Genomic DNA, 19,893 nt, shown 5'->3' on the forward strand with positions numbered 1-19,893 from the left:
TTAATAAAATTATAGAGATTTTAGGTGTACAATTGTACAGTACATCTGTATGTGGTATTGTGTGTCCACCACCCACGTCTCCTTCTTTGATCACCATGTACCCTCCCCTTGCCCTCTCTCCCCCCTTTTCTTCCTGTAACCCCCACACTGTTGTATCTATGAGTCCTTTTTTCTTTGCTTAATCCCTTCACCTTTTCCACCCCGCTCCCAAGCCCCCACCCCCTCTGACAGCTGCAGGTTGTCTACTTTTATACAATGTGTTTTTAGTTTTGCCTTGTGGTGTCATGAGGATTAATGAAAAGCTGTATTAAGAAATAAAAAAACCAAGACTTTGAGAGCTCCTTATAAACCTATTCAGTCAAAATGCCCAGTCTGTGGGACCATAATCTCTTACTTGAACTGAATAACATGGCCCCTTACCCTGTATGGAGAGAAGGGTTCTGTTGCTCCATGTGTGTTTTGGGTTCCTGTCACAACTTGCCCTTTCTGGGCCTGTGAAAGGGTGACAGATTTGTTGTGTTCACCTTAAATAACCCCTAGTTTTAAATTAATTACTTGTTCTTAGTGAGAAATGGTAGTGTTGATTTTTAGTTGTCTTGGTAATGATCTTGTACCTAGCTGGATATATGCACAGATTTGTGTGGGTAGGGTAAGAGAAAACCAACACAAATAAATTTAAATGTTTACTTTCGTGCAGATTTTTTTGGTATTAAACACCACATGAATACTATATAATGTAGGAAATACAATTATTTATTTGTTTGTTTATTTATTTTGTGACACAGACAGAGTCAGAGAGATGGACAGACAGACAGGAAGGGAGAGAGATGAGAAGCATTAGTTCTTTTTTGCAGCACTTTAGTTGTTCATTGATTGCTTTCTCATATGTGCCTTGACCAGGGGGCTACAGCAGACTAAGTGACCCCTTGCTCAAGCCAGCAACCTTGGGCTCAAGCTGGTGAGCCTTGCTCAAACCAGATGAGCCCACGCTCAAGCTGGCAACCTCGGGGTTTCGAACCTGGGTCCTCCACATTTCAGTCCGGTGCTCTATCCACTGCGCCACCGCCTGGTCAGGTGACATACAGTTATTAAAGAAACCCTGCTTACTGAGAAATATTTGTCTTTTTTTTTTTAGCTGAGATTAATAATTATAAGAAACATTGTTTTGGACTGCTCACCGAAGAGGTTCTGATGACAGTGTTGATTAAAATATAAACTGTTCTTTTAGCTTAAAGCTGCAGTTCATTCACTTCTGTACATACATTTGTGTTAGTCCCTTCATTAACTTTTACAGTGTCAACTAGTAATTCAGTCCACCATTATTTTATTTAATGATTTAATGTTGGTTTTGTTATTTTAAGATGGTAAGATACCATCTGTTGAATTCTGGTTATGTGTATGGTGCAAAGTACATAAACTTCCATCTGTTATAAATATTGTCTTGCCAGCTACCGTTTGACTTTTCACTTAACTTATGCTATCTTTTATCATAGCAAAGTTTACATTGATATGTAACCAAATTTGTCAGCCTTTTTGAAACTTTTGGGTTTTGAATCTTAGAAGTCATTATTTAAATTATGAAAATAATCTCCTATAGTTTTTTTAACTTTCTTTTTTTTAGTGAGAGAGAGACAGAGAAAATAAGGTAGAGAGATGAGAAGCATCAACTTGTAGTTGTGGCATTTTTACTTGTTCATTGATTGCTTTCTCATACGTGCCTTGCCTGGGGGATTCCAGCTGAGCCAGTGACACCATGCTCAAGCCGGTGACCCTGCACTCAAGTTGGCAACCTGGGGGTTTCGAATTTGGGATCTCAGCATCCCAGGCTGACGCTCTATCCACTGCGCTGCCGCCTGGTCAGGTGGTCTATGTTTTCTTGTGAAAGTTTTATATCTTAGTCTAAGCCCTTACTCTTAGGTTTTTGAGACTAAGTGTGGGGTTTAAGGTACAGGTCTATCTTCATTCTTTTGCATGTGGTTATCTGATTGTCCCAGTACTGTTTGTTGAAAAGACTATCCCTCCCCCCCCCCCCCCCCCCGAATTGTCTTGGCACTTTGTCAGAAATCAGTGACCTTAAATTGTGAGCATTCATTTTTGGTCTCTCAATTATATTTCATTGATCTGTATATCTGAATATGATGGATTGACTTCATCTTCTCAAAATTCATATATATATATATATATATATATATATATATATATATATATATATTTTATTATTTTTTTTTTTGGTATTTTTCTGAAGCTGGAAATGGGGAGAGACAGTCAGACAGACTCCCGCATGCGCCCCACCCGGCATGCCCACCAGGTGCGATACTCTGCCCACCAGGGGGCGATGCTCTGCCCCTCTGGGGCGTCGCTCTGCCATGACCAGAGCCACACCAGTGCCTGGGGCAGAGGCCAAGGAGCCATCCCCAGCGCCCGGGCCATCTTTGCTCCAATGGAGCCTCGGCTGCGGGAGGGGAAGAGAGAGACAGAGAGGAAGGGGGGGTGGAGAAGCAAATGGGCGCTTCTCCTATGTGCCCTAGCCGGGAATCGAACCCAGGTCCCCCGCACGCCAGGCCGACGCTCTACCGCTGAGCCAACTGGCCAGGGCTCAAAATTTATATATTGAAGCCCTAACTCTCAGTGTGACTGGTGTAGCTGTCTTTAGAGCAGGAGTCCTCAAATTTTTACACAGGGGGCCAGTTCACTGTCCCTCAGACCGTTGGAGGGCCGCCACATACAGTGCTCCTCTCACTGACCACCAATGAAAGAGGTGCCCCTTCCGGAAGTGCGGCTGGATAAATGGCTTCAGGGGGCCGCATGCGGCCCGCGGGCCGAAGTTTGGGGATGCCTGCTAGAGTCCGGGCCTTAAGGAGATAATTAAAGTTAAATGAAGTCATAGGGGTGGAGCCCTCATCCGATAGGACTGGTGTTTGTATGAGCAGAGGCGCCAGAGACCTCTCTCCCTCCATGCATGCACAGACGAAAGGCCATATAAGGACAGAGCAAGAAATTAGCCATCTATAAACCAGGAAGAGTGGCTTCATCAACGAACTCTGATAGCACCTTGATTTTGAACTCCTGTCCTCCAGAACTGTAGAAAATAATTTTTTGTTGTTTAAGCCATGCAGTCCGTGGTATTTTGTTATGGCAATCCTATAAGAAAAAAAAAAAAAATAGAGAGCACTATTTTTCTCTACTCATAATCTTCTAACACTCCAGACCTCAGCTGGGTGTCCCACTATTCAGCTAGGACACCTGCTACCTGGAGGTACTAGAGACCCCACAGGCTTAAGGCTCGGTCCCACACGGCTGTCCCCTGCCACACGCACCACTTCAGACACCAATTGCAAGTCTGGGTTTTTTGATCAACAACCAGTTATAAGTCAAGGGTTCCCACAACCCTCTCTTTAGGTCTCATAATTTTCTAGAGTGACTCACAGAACTCAGGGAGACACTGACTGACATTTTGACATTTACCAGTTTATTATGAAGGCTACAGTAAAGGGTGCAGATGAGCAGTCAGATACAGAGGGACGCAGGGAAGGCGAGGGGAGGGTGTGGAGCTTCAGTCTCTCTCTGGCCACCCCCCCACCCCCAGCACCTCCACGTGTTCACTGACCTGGAAACTCCTCAAACTCTGTGGTCTATGGATCTTGATGGAAGATTTATTGTGTGAGTGTCAACATAAGAAACATCCAAATCTGTAAGAATTTTTTAGTTTATTTGAGCCAAACTGACAACAATCACCAAGAAGCAAAATCTCAACAGACTGAAAAAATGCTTCGGAAAATGGCAATTTCACCACTTATTTTATACCCTAGAATCAAAGGGGAAGATGTAAGGGGCTCACGTGAACTCCACTGGCGATAGATTAGGGGGCGGGAGAAAGCGAAGGGGCAAAGAGGGGGGTCTCTGGGACTGGGTCGAAAGTCAACCCTAGAGCACATACTCCTCTGACATGGGCAGGTATAGGACAGTTAACAATTAACCTGATGATAACAACAATGAGGGGACTTGCAGACTCTTCTTTAATGTGGTGACTATGCCCTGAGAGGTCTGGAAAAGATCACTCTTCCATTTCAAAGGCATGTTATCAGGTATGTTATTGTAGATGCCAAAAAGAAAGACAATAGACAGGCTTGGTTAAGGTAAACACTGACCTCTGTTTAGAGAAAAATACTGCCCTATGACATGACTGCCTACCATGAACTGCTCTCTGTTAGGAAGTTTTCATTTCAGACCATCCTGTGTGGTTATTTTAGGTCTCTGAGCTTGCAAGGCCACCACGCAGGCCTGCCCTGAGCTCGTCAGGTTCAGCATGTAGCCCCTTTTTCGTCCACATAAGTAAGCACAGTTGATTATCAACTCGATCGCCAGTCCCTCTCCCCTTCCTGGGGTGTCAAGGGTGTGGCTAGAAGTTCCCAGATTCTAATCATGGCTTGGACGTTTCTGGTGACCAGCCTCTACCCTTTAGCTATCAGAGAGCTGCCTCACTAGAGTAAAAGATGATCCTATCGCCTAGGAAATTCCGAAGGTGTTAGGATCTCTGTGTCAAGAACTGAGGGAAGGAACAAATACATATCTTCTCTTATGTCACAGACATAATAGAGCTCTCCATGGAAGAGCAGTCTAGCAGATGAATGCACTATCCTTATGTCCATAACACACTTTCTTGATTACTGCAACTTTGTAATAAGCCTTGAATTGTAATAAGCTTGTAATCCAGCTTCTTTTTCAGGATTATTTTGATTATTGTGAGTCCCTTGAATTTCCGTATAAATTTTAAGATTGGCTTGTAAATTTCTGCAAATGGGTAAGCTGAAATGTTTATAAGGGTTATATTAAATTGGTAGATTGATTTGGGGGATATCGCCATCTTAACAATATTAAGTCTTTTGATCCATAAATGTAGGCTGTCTTCACATTTATTCAGATTGTACTTAATTTCTTTCAACAATGTTTTGTAGTCTTCAGAATTGCATGTTTGTTAAATGTTTTTGATACTGTTGTAAAATGTCAACTTTTTTCTTAATTTCATTTGCATTTTTTATTGCAATTGGGTAGGTAGGTGATAACTTTTGTATGTTGTCCTTGTGTCCTACAAGCTCATTGAACTCATTTATGGGTCTTAATAGTTTTATAGTCAGTTCCTTAGTTGTTCTACATATGAAATCATATCATCTGCAAATAGATCTCATTACCAAATGGATGCCTTTTATTTCATTTTCTGGCCTAAGTGTCCTGGCTGTAACTTCCAGTACGATATTAAATAGAAGTGGTGAGAGCAGACATCTTATGCTATTCCTCATCATAGGGGAAAATTGTTCAGTCTTTCACCGTTAAGCACTGTTCATTGGAAATTTTCTGTCAAGCTCTTTGGATTAGAGGTGGGCCTCTAGCCAGTCAGCTGTGGCTTCAAAGGTGGTGTCAAGTGGTAGAAACTAGGGCAGCCTCTGTGTTTAAAAAACTTAGAAAGCTTTAAAAAGTGCATGGGACAGGAATTTTGAAACTTCAAAGGGAGCGTAAGTGACAGGTACCTCACTCAGCCCCTCTGTAGGAAGCCACGTGCTTGGGTCCCAGACGTCAGCAGTGCCCTCCGCGTTGCCCATGCGTGGAAGAGAGGTGACTGGGACGTGATTAACCACAGCACAGGGATGGCAGGAGGTCAGGCACTTGACAGAAGATAAGCCTTTAGAAAGGAGCTCGCTGTGCCTCTGAATTCAGGGAAATGTTTGTAAGAGGACACCGTTTTAGAGGCCCTGGAGAATGGGGTCTCTCTGACGGGGTTATGCTGACAGATAAAGGTGTGTTGTGGTATCGGGGCAAGGCATTCCTGGAAGTGGGAACACGTGAACAGAAGCATCAGGAAGCAGAGGAAATAGTGACTCCGGATTTCTGAGTCTGATTTAGGGGCGTGAAGGATGGGAAAGGCCAGTGAGTGTCGGGAACCCCGAGGGGGTTCTGGGACTTGATTTGATAAAACAGTGGGAAGCTGTTGAAAGGTTTAGAGCTAGGCAGTGACATTGATTCAACAAGTATTTATTCATGTTGAACACTGTTCTAGGAACTTTGGGGCAGATCAGTGCACAAAATAAACCAAAAAGAAAAAATAAATTCCTGCCCTTACATAACTTATGGTCCAGTAGGAGGAGACAATCACTAATCAAAATGCCCAATGAATGTGTTATGTCATATGTTAGGGAATATGTGTTATTGAAAATTAAATCGAGCAGGTTAATGTGTATGGGGAATTTAGGAAAGAGCACAGCTGTGATTTTTCGTAGGTGGGCAAGATAGGTTTGGTGAGCAGGTGGCAGATGACAGGTCATTCAGTGGGGAGGACAGTCTGGGAAGCCAGGTTCTGTGGCATTGAACAGGGTGGGGGTGGGAATGGAAAGTGTGGAGACAGGAAGGGCATGCATATGAATTGATTTGATGCTTCCTTTTAGGAGTGGAATTTCTTTTCCAATCGCTTATGCGTCTTTGTACCTTGGCAAAGAAATCCAGCAGTTAACTAACCCGATAAGCTCTGTTTTGTTTTATTTCGACTACTGTTCTACTGTTCTCTTTTTAAAATTTTTACTTTTTGATTTGAGAAAGAAAGAGGAAAATCAACTCTTTCCACTTAGTTGTTCAATTTAGTTGTGTACTCATTGATTGCCTCTCCTGTGTGCTCTGACCAGGAATACCTTGGTGGTCTGGGACAACACTTTATCCAGTGAGCCATGTGGCCAGGGCTGCTATTATTCTTGACCATTAGGAGCCCAGTGTTTCTTGAAGTGTATTTATGGAGCACTTATGTCAGAATTACTTGGGATATGAGTTAAAAATGTGGCTGCCTGGGCCCTGCCCTCAACCATCTCGAAGGTAGAGCAGGATGCTAATTAAGAACAGAGGCTTGAGATAGTCTGTCACCTTAATAGTATAGCGCTGGGCAAACCTCAGCTGGTTTGGTGAAGAACAGAGGCTTGAGATAGTCTGTCACCTTAATAGTATAGTGCTCGGCAAACCTCAGCTGGTCGGGTGACGGGAAGGAGCTGACTCCTCATTTTTGAGACGCCACCTGGTGAACGGCCTTTACTGGCAGCCTGAATGAGCCTTTGTTCAGGTGGAGTGTCTCAGGGAGGCAGACCCTGGTTTCTGTGGTTAAAAACTCTTGGTTTTAGGTGGGAGTGTTGACGGCATCCACCATCTTCCTGCCTCTGTCCCTCCACTTGATTTTAAGCCATAGAACAGATGCTATAAGAAGTCAGTTTGAATAGTGCTTCTGTTGTTTTTTTTTTTGTTGTTTAAAACTTAAAAAACGGTGGCAGAGAAAAATCATCAGGGTCTGGATCAGTTTGTTTAAAGCAGTCGTCTTCCTATTAAGCTCGGAGTGGAATGATCCCCACCGTTTCTGGCCCTTGGGAGCTGGCTTCTGTGTCACTTGCCCTCCACAGTCCTTGTCCTTTGATTTCAGATCTCAAAATTGGGAGGCTGGATTTGCCCAGAGGATTATCTTTCTAAATCAAATCCTCTTATGGAGAATCTGAATCTGGGATTGCTCTCTGTTTTGATCAACCTCCTGGTTAATGTTTAGAACTTTTAACCAGCTCCTTCTTGGAGAGGCCAGGGCCACAGCTGCCTTCTTGGAAACCCATGGCAAACACAAAGGCTGCCAACAGTGATCGTATCATTGGACAGAGTTTTGCCCAGTCTTGTTTTCACTGTATTTTTCCAAGAAAAAAGAAGAGTTGAAGGATCAAGTGTAGGCCTTGAATGTGGTGTCCTACTTCTGTGCATCAAATAGACGTCTGTTTCTGTTTAGTTTTAGAAAGATGTGCGACCCCTTGCTGGTATTGTGAGCCACCCTTGCCCACGGGGGTACATTCTTTGGAGATAATACTCTTCCATAAATTTAATAATGCTCTTCCTTGAGTTAGGAAGCAGACATTCAAACCACTGTGATATTGTAGGGATGGAGGAGTGTAACCAGCCCTGCCCCATTGGTCACTTGCTGTACATTAATAATGGAGCTTGAGGATGAAGTCCTCCTTTTTCCATTGTGGGCACAGACCTGCCCTGCAGACTACACACTAAGGTGCTTTCTGTGGTGTCCTTCAGAGGCCTCAGCAGGTCAGTCTCAGTGCCCTGCGGGTTTTCCTCTAGGCTCAGTGGCTGAGTAAGTGCAACGATTTTTAAAAATTAATAGATCATTTTAGAGCAGTTGCAAGTTTACAGAAATTGAATAGATAGTATTGAGAATTTCCATAGCCCCCCCCCCCCGTTTCCCCGATTAATGTGGTACATATGTTATAATGGATTAACCAATACGGATACATTATTATTAACTAAATCCATAGTTTACATATAAACGGCTAATCACTATGCTGTACATCTAACACTAATATAATATTAAATGTCAATCAACTATAATTCAAAAGACATTTATAGCCCTGACCCTGTGGCCAGTTCATCAGTTGGTTAGCACATTGCACTGATGCACCAAGGTTGTAGGTTCGATCCCTAGTCAGGGCACATACAGTGAACCAATGAATGCATGGATAAGTGGAACAAATTGATCTTTCTCTCTTTCTAAAGATCAATAAAGAAAACTTTAAAATAATTTAAGTAAATAGGTTTGGTGGTTGGGTAGTAAGTAATCTTAGCCATCTGAAGTAAAATTATTACCCTGTGTCCCTAGCTCTTTGTTTTGAACTTTCAGGGGTGATATGACCACAGCTGCACGATTGCAGAGTTCTGGATATTCCCCAGGAAAGCACTTTTCCACCCTGTGCTCCTTCCCACACGGCATCTTGCATTTTCCTGTCCTTTTACACTGAGAGAGCTTACTGGAATAAATGATATTATCTGCTGTTTTGAGAAACGCCTCTTTGGTAATGGTGCTGCATAAAACTGAGGAAAGCTGGTAAGGAGCCTTCGCAATAGCAAACAGGTATTGTAAGTCAGACGTTTACAAGTTCCAGGCTCCAGTCTATGCCAGGACACAGAGAGGCTGTGTGAAGCCCCTAGTCACCGTTTCAGTGTTGAGGTGACATGTGATGTTGGTATTCTACCTTAAAAAAGAAATATGGGAGGCTCTGGCTGGTTGGCTCAGTGGTAGAGCATTGGCCTGGTGTGCAGGAGTCCTGGGTTCGATTCCAGCCAGGGCACACAAGAGAAGCGCCCATCTGCTTCTCCACCCCTCCCCCTCTCCTTCCTCTCTGTCTCTCTCTTCCCCTCCTGCAGCCGAGGCTCCATTGGAGCAAAGTTGGCCCGGGTGCTGAGGATGGCTCTGTGGCCTCTACCTCAGGTGCTAGAATGGCTCTGGTTGCAGCGGAGTAACGCCCCAGATGGGCAGAATATCGCCTCCTGGTGGGCATACTGGGTGGACGCATGCGGGAGTCTGTCTGACTGCCTTCTGGTTCCAACTTCAGAAAAATACAAAAAAAAAAAAAAAAAAAAAAAAAAGAAATATGGGAGATTTGTCTTTGCAATGGTATTTAACCAGAGTCACCAGTTCAGATAAATGAGGTACATTTTGACATGAAGACTATTTCTTAATACAATTTATAGAGTTATATGGGCAGGATTTGTGCTGTGTATTTTTCAAACGGCCATCCACTGGATACACCTAATTAAGTGGTTAGAGTTTAAAAGCAAGCTCAGCTGCCTACACATCTGACTTGTTGATAGAGGATGTGAAGTATGTTTGGTATGTCTCAGCTTGCTGATGATGGAAGTTCATGGCCAAATATTAATTTAAAATAAGTGCCTGCTGGTCTGGAGCAACTCCTCCACCCCCTGAAGGAGAAGTGTTTCCTCCGAGCCTCTGGTTGCTGGGAATAGCTGTGTAAGCAGTATGGAAGTCTTTCCCAATTAAAATCTGGCCTGCCGGCTCATTTATTCCTTGTAGGTTCTGACAGTTGGGTGTGTTTATGTCCCTCCAGAGCTCCCCTTACACCCAGTCAGCAAATTGGAAACATTTAGCTTGGAAGAAACCTCTCCATCTTCCAATAATCTTACCATAGAGACCACTGTGCTCTTTAATACACTGTTCATGCTCGTAGGCAGCAGAGCCTGCTTTCATCCCCTTATTGCTGAGTCATTGTTCCAGGCTCTGTGTACATGGCTGTAGGTCCCGACCCCAAGAAATTCCCCTATTGGAGAGGCCAGACAGGTGTGTGCCCTGACATGACAAAGCCTGTTCTGTCTCCTGGGTAAACCTGCACGCTTTATTGCCTGCTAGGATAGCAGGAAAACTGAAAAGCACAAAATCTATCTCTTATTTTCAAAAAGAGATACCCATTTAGAGAGTGCTAAGACCACGTGGAATGACAGGTATTCAGAGTTTGCTCAAGCTGGTGTCCTAAAAGGGAATGTCAGCTGTCACCCAAGTTTGTCCAGAGGTGGGATCTCGGCTCCTCCCCAGACCTGTTCAGTTGGAAGGAATTTGTCATTGAACGTGGTCCCCAGGTGGGGCATAGGTACATTGGAGAACTTTTTCCTGAGCCTGTGGACATGGAGATCACCAGGGCGAGGAGGGACCCAAAAATGTAAGCTCAGGCTCTGTTTATAAGATGAAAAATTTGGATATTGCTGTTAATGATCTGCGTACCTAAGGAATATTGAGCTATCTTTCTGTTGTTTTCTGATGTGTAAAGGAAACCCAGTTCAGTCTGAGAACAGAAACAAGACCTGAGTGGAGAAGAGGTGACCGCGTTGAATAGTGAGACCTCTTTGTACATTTTGGATTCCAGTCTCCGACCCCCTCGTGACAGAGAATTTGGGCATTTTAGAATTTCCCCACAGGTCCTGGCTTTCCTAGTTAAAGGCTCAACTGGAAAATGTTTGAAGATAAGTTGAAGGAGGGGAATGAAGTCTCGCTCTCATTATACCTCTTGCTCTTTAATATTTCAAAAAACATTTTTTTTAGCAAGAGAGAGAGAGTGCACATGCAAGTGAGAGAGAGAGAGAGAGAGAGAAAGGGAGAGAAAGGGAGAGAGATGAGAAACATCAATTTTTCATTGCAGCACCTTAGTTGTTAATTGATTGCTTTTTCATATGTGCCTTGACGGGGGGCGGGGGGTGCTCCAGCAGATTGAGTGACCCCTCGCTCAAGCCAGTGACCTTAGGCTCAAGCCAGAGACCTTGGGCTTCAAGCCAGCGACCATGGGCTCAAACCAGAGACCTTGGTCTTCAAGCTAGTGACCATGGGGTAATGTCTATGATCCCACACTCAAGCCAGTGAACCTGTGCTCAAGCTATTGAGCCTGCGCTCAAGCTGGTGAGTCTGTGCTCAAGCTACTGAGCCTGCGCTCAAGTTTGATGAGCCCACACTCAAGCTGGTGACCTCAGGGTTTCAAAACTGGGTCCTCAGCATCCCAGGTCAGTGCTCCATCCAATGCACCACCACCTGGTCAGGCTCAAAAAGCATTTTTATTTTTTATTTATTCATTTTAGAGAGGAGAGGGAGAGAGAGAGAGAGAGAGAGAGAGAGAAGGTGGGGAGGAGCTGGAAGCATCAACTCCCATATGTGCCTTGACCAGGCAAGCCCAGGGTTTCGAACCGGCGACCTCAGCACTTCCAGGTCGACGCTTTATCCACTGCGCCACCACAGGTCAGGCAAAAAAAAAAAAAGGCATTTTTAAAGGAAAAGGAGGCCCCTGGTCTGTCTCTTGGACAGGATTCGATTTCTATTTTTTGGGGGGGAAGGCAGAGAAACAGTACAGCTAAAATGTTGGGAGCGCCTGCCAAGTGAGACTTTTCCTTGCAAGTCGGTTGGTTCAGTAAATGGGTTCACACTTTGTAGGAACTCCTTAAAGAATATTTGCAGGTGAGCCTAAATAATCTATGTTTGCTAGTTTGTGCATTTTGATTCTGGAGACAGGGCTCCAAAGAGGGTGGGTTTTATTATTTTATACTGTGCCACCATAGACTTTCCCCCCTTGTGATGGACAATAGAGGAGAAAGTGCTGGAATGCCTACAGAGAGGATTTCCTAAAATCCAAGGATAAAGTTTCTAATCTGAGCAATGATGTATTTTTAAGAGAGAGACACGATGGTCCTACGTAATCACAGACACCCTCTGGTGAATGGGGCCAACGCCCCAGAGCTGTCACCTTTATCTCCTGCAGGACACACCTTACAAACAGACCCGCCTGAGCTTCCGCACTTCCACTATCTTCCCTGCACTGGCCTGTTTAAGGTTCTGTCTCCTACCACTGCTCCGATGAAAATTTCTGGGCAAGATCACTAGGGCAGCAAGTCTCATGGCTGTTTTTTGTTTTTGTTTCTTTTGTGACAGAGACAGAGAGAGAAACAGAGAGAGGGATGGATAGGGACAGACAGGAAGGGAGAGAGAGATTAAAAACTTCAATTCTCCATTGCAGCTCCTTAGTTGTTCACTGATTGCTTTCTCATATGTGCCTTGACCCCGGGGGGGTGGGGGGGTGGCTACAGCAGAATGAGTGACTTATTGCTCAAGTCAGCGGCCTTTGGGCTCAAGCCTGTGACCATGGGGTCATGTCTATGAACTCATGCTTAAGCCAGCGACCCTGTGCTCAAGCTGGTGAGCCCGCACTCAAGGCAGTGACCTCAGGGTTTCGAACCTGAGTTCTCTGTGTCCCAGTCCGATGCTATATCCACTGCGCCACTGCCTGGTCAGGCCCATGGCTCTTTTTAACTCTCTCTTCCCATTACTCCTAAGATATTGGTCACTCAGGGTTTTCTTTCATGTCTTTTGCTTTTAAAGTGCACTTGAGCCAAACTGCCCAAGTTCAAAACATTGCTTCACCACTTGCTAGCTGTGTGCCTTATACTTTAGTCTTACCATCTGTAAAAAGGGGGTGGAGATAAAACCTACCCCAAAGGTTGGTGTGAAGTGCATAGAAGGACATCTGGCACGTAGGAAGGGTTCTTTAAGGATGAGACATACTGCAGTCATCGTCACTGTCACCAAGGGCATTTCCTGCCCCTCTGGCCTGCTTCCCCCTTGCAGGCGTTCATACCTGTTTTGCTTTCAGAGGGAATTTCTTCTCATTGGGCTTTTCCTTGATAGTCTTGGGGTTTTCTATGTTGATATCTTCGGCCCTGTTTTTAAAGCCCCAGAGTTTAACCCTTTGAGTAGTTTGAACGTTCATGTACATCCTCGTGGCTCCTGACCATCCAGAGTACGATTGTACAAAAATTTTTATTTCAATGTGTAAGGCAACATTAAAAAAAGGCAAATGTATGTTTTTCTTGTTTCCATAAATTGGTTATTAAACAAACATGATTTTAAGTTAAAACTGTAACTGGAACTAATTTCATTTTTTGAAAAAAAAAAACAACTCACTCCTGGGGATCAGCGAGCATGAAAAAAACTCACTACTCATAGGGTTAATTTCTAACAACTGGCTGTCAGTTGACCCTCTGAAGTCTCCTGAGCATTGTAAACCAAACCTGCCTGAATTGGATCCATTCTGGGGTCATCTGAAGGCTCCTTTCTCCTGCCTTCCATTGATCTCTTTTACCAGCATCGTAATGTATGGGAAGCACTCATAGTTGGGCTCCGGAATCCGTTGCTGATCCCTCTGTGTCCTGCAATATCTTTGCTTCCTGTTCCCGCTCTTCCCTGGAGCACACTCTTGGTTTTAGTCCAGTCAGGCAGCTGTAACAGAATGGCACAGACTGGGGCTTAAACAACAGAAGTTTATTCTCTCACAGTTCTGGAGGTTGGAAGTCCAAGATCAAGGTGCTGGCAGGGTTGGTTTCTGGTGGGGACTCTCTTACAGGCTGGCAGACAGCTGCCTTCTCTCTGTGTCCTCGCGGCCTCTCCTTATACAGGAAGTCCCTGATGCCTCACCCTCTCATGAAAAGAACATCATTCCTATTGGATTAGGGCCTTACCCTGTGTTCTTATTTCAACTTAATTACCTCCTTAAAGGCCCTACTCAAATATAGTCACAATGTGGATTAGGACTTTAACATGTGAATTTTGGGAGGGAACGCAATTCAGTCCTTGAAGATACGTAGTTTGAGTGGCTTCCTGTCTCCCCTCTGTAATCCGTCTTCATGCGGAAGTGGGAATGATCTTTGTAAAGCACAGCTCTGAGCATCTTCTGCCTGTTGCTAATAAATGACTTAGACACAGGCTGAGGAGGATGATTGTGAGGAGATGTTTGGGCTTTATCCTTCATTTCTCATTTCCTATGTTTACTCCTCCAGAAATTGGAGAGAATACCACTAACCCCCTTTTGCTGTGAGGATGACATGCTAACCAATATTGTTGCTAAAATAGTGGTCACACTCCTTAGCAGGGCCTCCATTACCAGGTCTTCTCAATGTGACCTCCCCACCCCCACAGCCTCCCATCACCTGTAGCTTGTCAGCGAGGCAGACTCTGCATTGTAATGAGACCCTCAGGTGACTTGTGTATGAGGTCCGGGCTCCTCATTTCCTCTTTACTGTGGTCTGCTTTCTCCTGCTTCGGAAAGAGGTCCCATCCACCTGCGGCTTTCGTGGGTATGGGTGGGCTTGCAGAAACTGTCTTTGCCTTGTTTCCCATGTGAAAAGCAGGGACAGTCCTAGCTCCTACCTCACAGAAGTTTTGAGGCTGGCCTGACCTGTGGTGGCACAGTGGATAAAGCGTCGACCTGGAACGCTGAGGTCGCCGGTTCAAAACCCTGGGCTTGCCTGGTCAAGGCACATATGGGAGTTGATGCTTCCTGCTCCTCTCTCCCCCTTCTCTCTCTCTCTCTCTCTCTCTCTCTCTCTCTCTCTCCTCTCTAAAAATTAATAAAAGAAAAATTAAAAAAAAAAAGAAGTTTTGAGGCTTAGTAGAGAAAGTATGGAAGTAAGGGTATATCTACCCTTGTGATTTTCAACTGAATTTTGTATTAAAACTAAGTTCTCTTTCATGTGCATGGTCCATGCTACTCTTTTTGTGTGTGGTTTTGAGTCAAGGTTTGCTTATTGTGGCACTTCGGGGTGGGGAGTGGAGGTGTTAATTCCCAGCCTCTGTTCTGTCTTGTCCTGACTGTGGACACCTGCCCGGCTATCCTCTGGGAAGGTGTCACCGGTGAAGGGTGAGGGTCAATAAGCTGCTGCTTCAGTGGAAGGTGGAGTGGACCCTTTCAAGCTCTCGGACATGGTGGGAGCTAGGATGGGCCTGCACATCTCTCTAAAGAGCTTTGTTATAGGGGCCTGGCTCACAGTAGGTTATGGGGGTTGAGAAATGCTGAGACGCACAGTCGGCAAGCTGGAGACCCAGGAGAGCTGAGGGTAGGAAAATGCTAATCCAAGGCTAAGTTCAAAGGCCGAAGGCTGATGTCCCAGCTCAAATACAGACAGGCCGAGAGAGTGATTTCTCCCTCCTCACCTTTTTTGTTCAATGCACGTCCTCAACAGGGTGGAGGCCCACCCATGTTGGGGGGTGGTGCTGTCAGCTTTGCTCAGTCCACCAATTCAAATGTTCATCTCTTCCAGAAAGAACCTTGCAGGCACAACTGCAATGATGTTTAACCTAATATTTGGGCATTTCATGGCCCAGTCAAGTGGATGCAAAAACGAACCATTATATAGGCACTCTCTTGGATTCCTGTTTTCAGTGATTTATACTTTTGCTGTTCTTTTTTAGGTTGGTGGTTAAATTGTCCTTTATTTGTCACTGTGGTGACACATCCGCCATGTTTGATTGTAGTGGCCTATTGGGTGATGACATCGTCTGTATGCCCTTTGAAGCCCCCCCTCAAGTGAATTTTTGTACGCATCTTATAGCTTTTACATTTTACATCAGACCATCCCTTAAATATTGTTCAAAATTAGAGACCCTACCCAGACCTATTTGAGTGGTGAGTTAATGGGAAGATGAAAACTTAATACTCTTTACAGTCATTTGTGATCCCTCCATTTCCATTTACAGCAGCAGGAGTCACCTAACGGGTTCTTGTTCTTTTGCGTGCACTTTGCCGGTCAGTTAATGGCTGACCTGGCCAGGGGCGCCCTCTGCTGACAAGCCATGCATAAGCACTTTTCTAGGGTTAGTTGACACTGATTGCTCCTGACCGTTTTCTTTATTTTAGCTAGTTGGTCTCTCTCTCTCTCTTTCTCTCTCTATTCCGTTATTACACATTTATGGATCATAGAGTACAAAGAGTTTGGCACTTTTTTGTTCATTGACTGTCTCAGGAATATCTTTCCCCATAAAATATATACAATATGCACATCATCATGTTAATGTTTGTGTAATTTTCTATTATATGGATGTTCTGTTTAGCATAATCCACTTTTAGTAGGCATGTGTGCTGTTTTCTTTTCCTCCAATTTGAATCGCACTAGAAAGAGCATCCTTTGTACATATGCCATTCATATGTGACTTACTAAGTTTTGCTTGGAGTAAGTAGCAATTTGACAGGTAGAAAGAAATATAGGGAGAAGAGGCTCTAGTTTGCAAAAATTCATGTGGCCAAGTTTAAAAGGTGTCCGATAAACAGGAATATAAGATTTGGCTGAAATGAGGTGGGGGTAATGAAGGGAAATGGTTGGAAAGTATGACGGTTGCTACTGGAATGATAGAATCCACCGTGAACCATAAATGAACAAACAGAAATTTGTTTGTTTATGACTGGGGAGCCAGGGTGGCTAGACCATGGGGCTCAGATGTGGCTGCTCCATCCCTTACACGTCTCTGTTTCTTCTTGGGTCCATTCCCAGGCTCAGTACTGAGTCTGTTGCCTGTTGACTTGGGCAGAGAAAGCGCCCCCTGGTCCCCCTGAACCAGCATCTGACAGCTCAGGTTACAGGGAGTCTCTCTCTCTCCTTGTTCACCCCCTGCACATCAGGGAAGGCCTGTAGGTAGCACTGCTTGAGTCAGGTGTCTACCCTTAGGCCAGTCCCTGTAAGCTGGGGGTGGGGAGCCTGCATGGGCCAGGTCTGAGCATAGCCCATGCCTGGGGCCAGGGCACAGGTGGGAATTGTGGTGGACTTCCCCCGTGGAGCAGGTGAGGTGGAATTCTGCAAAGAAAAGAGGGTACTGGGTAGGCAAACTGCTGGCATCCTCCATGTCATAGATGTGGGCAAGTCTCTACCAAAAAATTCCAGGTAAGACTGAACTAGGGTGCAGTCGGTGACAAACAGTAAGAGAAAAGGACACAAAAGTCATGGAGTGCAGGTTGGATGGCCAGTGGTGGTAGGGCCATCCTGGAGAGCAGGAAGGCCGGGCCTGCATGGCTCCAGACAGCCAACTTGGACATAGGGACATTGTGAGAAAGCTGCTGAGTTCAGTCTTGCGCATGTTGAATTTGAACTACTTTTGGAACACCCATGGGGCCACGTCCAGCAGGACAGAACCAAGTCTTACTTGATGTTTCCTCCTTTGGGTCCACACAAGAAACAGGAAAAGCTGCCACTATAGCAAAGTCTTCCTCCCTCCCACTTGGCCTGTAGCAGTAACCTGTCCCTGAGTGCTCTCTCTCTTATCTCTCTTAGCCTCCTTCCACCTACAGTGCATCCTATACACCATTTCTAGACTGGTCTTTATAAAACTTTTTTTTTTTTTGGTGTGCCTGAGCCCAGTCGCACACGCAAGTCCCACAGCTCAGGGAGCTGCGCTGCACCCAGGGACCCGCTCTGAGTCTCTCTCTGTGGCTAGACCTTGCCCTTGGCCCCTGGGGCCCATGGCTGGCAGAACACCTCTTCACAGTGGCTTTGGGCACCTTCAGAGGGGCCCCAGGTGAGGGGGCCAAGGGCTGGAAGGGCGGGCACTGCAGGTGAGCTGGCCAGGGACTGATAGTTTTTCTTTGCTCCCAACTGGATGGTGGAAGGTGGTAGGCAGAGGGGATTTACCGGCTGAAAGTCAGCAACAAAAACTGGGAGCAAAGCAGGGTGCCCACACCCTTCTCCTAAAATTAGTATTAAACAAAAAAAATGTCACCGGCCCAGGCCCACCCTCCAGGATCAGGATTATTTTGTGGGTCCGATGGCCAACCTGTGTGGAGGGAAGTTGTGAGAAACCCCCACAGTGTGTTTTAGATCCACATAAATAATTTTCCCCCTTTCCTGTGGGATGGCCATGGAATGCCATCCAGATATTTTGGTACAGATCAGATTTTTATTCTCTTTGCCAGATGAGAACCAGGCTTGGAGACTCCAGGGGGAGTGAGAGAGACCAGCAGACCAGAGGGGCTGTGGCCACGGGTGTTTCTGTGACAGCGGCTGTTTAACCTGCAGAGGCCCCGCTGCATCTCCACCTGCCTGGCCACTGCTGCGCCCGATCTTTCTAAAACTTTGTGTCCTGTCACTGCCTGGCTCAGACACCTTCAGTGGCTTTTTTGGGTGCATTTTGTGAAGTATAAATGTTTGTCTCCCGAGGTCTTGAATGGTCTGTGCCCATGCTACATTTCCGGTTTTTTGTATCTTACAACTCCTTTCTCCTCGGTACCTGAATCCTGAGTCCCCTGAATTTCTGCCATTCCGTTGATGTAGCCTGTGCTCTCCCCACATCTGGCCTTCTGTCTGCTTTCCTTCTGTGCTAGGCTGTCTTGGCAAGGATCTGACTGGAGATCCATAGCCAAGAGGCAGAACGTTATGTATGAGTCCTGGGATTATACCTAAGCAGGTAGGGTAGTCATTTCAGGTATCACTTAAAAATCTCAATCCTTCTATTTATATAGAAGGCTTTCTTCAGTCCCCATTGATCAGAGCCAGAACTGTAGGGGTAGGGTACCGCAGTAGAGACGTAGATCCGATCAGCCAGGGAGGATGCAGGCACCCAGGGGCCCAGAGGTGTTCCTGCCTGGCTCTTGAAAGGTGAGTGACTTTAGCAAGCAAGAAAAAAGGTGGCATTCCAGGCAGAGGATGTAGCGTGGCCAGCCGCACTGCAAGACGAGGGCACGGGGTTTTGGAGGGACAGTGACAAGTATGGAAGTGGCTGCAGCTTGGCTTATATGTCAGTGTTGATGTCCCTGTCACGGTTTGGCTATTCTAATTCATTACCGTAGACTGGTGTCTTATAATAGCAGACATGTATTGCTCACAGTGCTGGAATCTGGGAGTCCAAATTCAGGGTGCTGGTCAATCTGATTCCTGGCAAGAGCCTTTTTCCTGGTTGGCCAAAGGCTGTCCTTGTGCCCTCCTGTGGTTGAGAGAGACTTCTAACACTTGTGGCTGTCAGGGGAAGAGTGGGGATGGAGAAACTCTTTTTCTGCTAGTCAGTCAGTGGCTGGTGCAGAGAGCACTGAGAGGCCAGGGGCCGGGTTCACCACGCTGTGGTCCGCAGATGGGCATGGTGCCTGTCCTGTTGCAGTGAGAGAAAATTGTGGTTCTCAAAAAACCAAACAATTTGTTTCTTCTAATAATAATTATTATTATTCCAGTTCTAAATATGGAATGAACAGCCTTGATAGTTGCCCACATGCGGGTGTCTTTTAGGAGAAAAATACATATTGATTTTTTTGTTGTTGTTAAAAAATCAACTTCTTAAAAAGTTTTTTAAAATGTAAGATAAAAACTTGTCAGAAATAGAGTACAACATGAGACTAACAGAGGAAAAAATAGGAAATAAGTGACTCATACATTGAGGTGGATATAGACTGTCTTGGTACGTATGGAGTTTATATACGGTATGCACAGATTCTTTTTCCTGAATGCTTAACATATACTACTCACAAAAATTAGCTGTAAAATATCCCCTAATTTTTATGAGCAGTGTATTTTAAGTTTTCTGTGTGCTTGCAAGTTGGAGGGAGTATATGGAGCTCCGTTCTTCACAGGTGGAGCTGGAAAGGCAGAACGGCTCTTTGTGTTGTGCGGCGACAGACCATGCCCACCTAAGGGGTGGCCCCTTCTCTTACCTCCTTCCCAGTAGATGGACCCTGTGGGCAGACGCCTGTGGGTGGGCTCCCGGAGCACAGCCCTGTCCCTGAGCCTCCGTGGGAAGGAAGGGTC

At 45.4% G+C, this 19,893-nt stretch overlaps 1 protein-coding gene across 1 annotated transcript in view; it reads left to right on the forward strand.

Moving 5' to 3' along the window:
* The window catches only part of TPD52 (tumor protein D52), a 99,624-nt gene that overhangs the window by 38,027 nt on the left and 41,704 nt on the right, over positions 1 to 19,893 (forward strand). The gene's annotated exons all lie outside the window — the stretch shown is intronic.

This window comes from Saccopteryx leptura, chromosome 3 (assembly GCF_036850995.1).
Source record: "Saccopteryx leptura isolate mSacLep1 chromosome 3, mSacLep1_pri_phased_curated, whole genome shotgun sequence".
Taxonomy (NCBI): Eukaryota; Metazoa; Chordata; class Mammalia; order Chiroptera; family Emballonuridae; genus Saccopteryx; species Saccopteryx leptura.